The 3,138-nt window shown below is 43.4% G+C and overlaps 1 long non-coding RNA gene across 1 annotated transcript; it reads left to right on the forward strand.

The window, feature by feature from the left end:
• The first annotated feature begins 368 nt into the window (after positions 1–368).
• LOC139026388 (uncharacterized) lies at positions 369–875 on the forward strand. The gene is made up of 3 exons (XR_011478166.1): positions 369–418; positions 598–692; positions 853–875. It is a non-coding gene; the product is annotated as an uncharacterized lncRNA (long non-coding RNA).
• The last annotated feature ends 2,263 nt before the right edge of the window (positions 876–3,138 follow it).

The raw sequence follows: 3,138 nt of genomic DNA on the forward strand, positions 1-3,138 counted from the left end.
GGAGTAGCTAAGTGGGCAGCATGGAGTATAAGTGGACAGATGGAGTACTGAGTGACGCATGGAGTAGCTGAAGTGGGACAGCATGGAGTAGCTAAGTGGGACTAGGAGTAGCGAAATGGGACAGCATGGAGTAGCTGAAGTGGGACAAGCAGTGGAGTAGCTAAAGTGGGACAGCATGGAGTAGGCTGAAGTGGGACAGGCAGTCAGGAGTGCTAAAGTAGAAAGCATGGAGTAGCTAAGTAGACAGCATGGAGTAGCTAAGTAGGACAGCATGGAAACGTACAAGTGGGACAGCATGGAGTAGCTAAAGTAGAACAGCATGGAGTAGCTAAAGTGACAGCATGGATTAGGCTGAAGTGGGACAGCATGGAGTAGCTAAAGTAGGACCCATGGAGTAGCTAAAGTGGGACAGCATGGAGTAGCTGAGTGGGACAGCGGGATAGCTAAAGTGGGAGAGCATGGAGTAGCTAAAGATCGCAGCTGGGTAGGTAAAATGGGACAGCTATGGAGTAGGTGAAGTGGGACAGCATGGAGTAGCTGAAAGTAGGACGCATGAGTAGCGTAATGGACAGCATGGAGTAGCTAAATAGGACAGAGGTAGCTAAAGTAGGACAGCATGGAGTAGCTGAAGTGGGACAGCATGGAGTAGCTAAAGTAGGACAGCATGGAGTAGCTAAAGTAGACAGCATGGAGTAGCAAAGTAGGACGATGGAGACTAGAGTAGGACAGCAGGAGTATAGCTGAAGAGTAGGACACAATGGAGTAGCTAAAGTAGGACAGCAGGAGTGAGCGAAGTGGAGCAGCAGAGTAGCTGAGTGGACAGCATGAGTAGCTGAGTGGGACCAGCATGAGAGTAGCTAAAGTGGGACAGCATGGGTAGCTAAAGTGGGACAGCATCGATGGAGTAGCTAAAGTAGGACAAAGCATGGTGGTAGCTGAAGTGGGACATTATGGAGTAGCTAAAGTAGGACAGCATCGAGTAGCTAAAGATGAACAGCATGGGTAGCTAAAGTGGGACAGCATGGAGTAGCTGAAGTGGGACAGCATGGGTAGCTGAAGGGGACAGTCTAATTGGCTTTTCCAATGGAGGAAAGAGATCCAGTTTACATTAGGGACCTCCTGTACTTAGGCTAGACAGGGCTCTGGTGTTGTTTAACTATATCCTGTTCATGTTTTCTTGTAGTACTGTTATTAGTACTGCTATTTGAGTGAATTCAGAAAAAGTGTMAKCCTTTTTGRGTTTCCCTCTTCTGTAACCTCTTCAGACCTCTAGCCAACAAATTAGCCCAACACATGATACATTCTGAAATCCTCAGATGTCTCCTAATCACACAAAATGTAATTGTCATTGGGTTACAATTAACACTATAATAATGGGTTCTAGTTTACCTGACCTGCTGTCCCAGTCTACCAATATAAACAAATGTGTGTGTTATGTCTCCCGTGAATATTATATTTTTTTTGTGTGTGTGTGATAAGGAAACGTCTTGAGGATTTCAGAAATGTATTATGTGGCGTTGGGATAATATGTTGGATAGATGTCGAAAAAGGTTACAGGAAACATAAATTAAAAAAGTGTCCCACCTATTCCAAATTCCCCCTGCATATAGGCCTACTGTATTTTTATATTCCAGACTCTGGTCCGGAAGCTAAATTCCTGCAATTCTATCCATTTTGCCATGGGATTATGTACTGTGTATTTAAATACTGTATTCTCCACATAGCTCATTCTATTATTTCTACTGCTGTAGCATTTTGGTTACACCGTTTATGCACACCACATATTTACTTATATACTAGATTTTTGACATAGAGCAGCTCACTGTAATATATCTACTGACGTACAGTGTTGTGTTGGCTGTACATGTCATTCTTAGTATATCTTGTGTAAATTCATCCGGTCTATATCCTTATAGATTGCATTTGGATAACTGTTACAGAGCCATTTGGGTTAACTGGATTCATTCAGACATTTCAAGATRTATTTATAATGTTTTATTATTTGTGGAGRCTACTTGTTTGACATTTTACTGCTTTGTTAGGAGCTAGTAACATACACATTTCACTGCACCCACTATAACATCTGCTAAACTGTGTATGCGACCAATAAACAGTGATTTGAGCATATAGATGACTTTACATTAATTACCGCGATGTTCAGCACTGTACTTGTCTGGTCTCATCTCATCCTCCCCAAGACGCAGAACTCTGCTGACCGCACCCTTTGAACCCGATGTTCAGCTTCACGTGCAAATTTCCCGATRAGCCACTTACTATCTGGTTGCATAGAAGTCAGTGATGTTTTAACTCTTGTCCCCATCTGCCCCGTCCCCCTCAGCTATGGGAGACCAGTGGTGACATAATTCAGAATGCTATTCCAATTACGCACGACTTTTGGTATAGACTACATGTGCGCCACATTGGKCTATAGGTCTCAGTGGCAGTGGTGTAAAAGTACTTAAGTAAAAATACTTTAAAGTACTACTTAAGTTGTTTTTTGGGGTATCTGTACTTCACAATTTATATTTTTGACTACTTTTACTTTTACTTCACTACATTCCTATAGAAAAGATTGTACTTTTTGTGTGTGGTCCGTGTGCTCAGTGGCATATATTTGTAACAGTATAACTTTAGACCGTCCCCTCGCCCCGACACGGGCGCGAACCAGGGACCTTCTGCACACATCAACGGTCGCCCACGAAGCATCGTTACCCATCACTCCACAAAGGCCGCGGCCCTTGCAGAGCAAGGGGAAACCCTACTTAAGTCTCAGAGCAAGTGACGTAACTGATTGAAACGCTGTTAGCGCGTACCCGCTAACTAGCTAGCCATTTCACATCCGTTACATATTCATGGATGCCAAGGGAAACCAGGCTTCCCCACATATTTGACCAATAAATCGATTCAAATGACAAAATCATTTTGCTTTCCTCGCTCTCTGTGTTTTCATCATTTTCCGTCATTTCGCAAGTAGCTGAATCTCACCGGCAAAATCATCCAAGCAAAGGAAACATCGTCCCTCTGTCTCAGTATGTGTAGCCCATGTATCTGATCCTATCTCTATCAAAATAGTATAACATGTTGCCGCTGTAGCATTTGATGAATTGATGCCAGCAAGCGTTTGGCCTCCCTTGATCC

Source organism: Salvelinus sp. IW2-2015, unplaced genomic scaffold, assembly GCF_002910315.2.
Source record: "Salvelinus sp. IW2-2015 unplaced genomic scaffold, ASM291031v2 Un_scaffold4657, whole genome shotgun sequence".
Taxonomy (NCBI): domain Eukaryota; kingdom Metazoa; phylum Chordata; class Actinopteri; order Salmoniformes; family Salmonidae; genus Salvelinus; species Salvelinus sp. IW2-2015.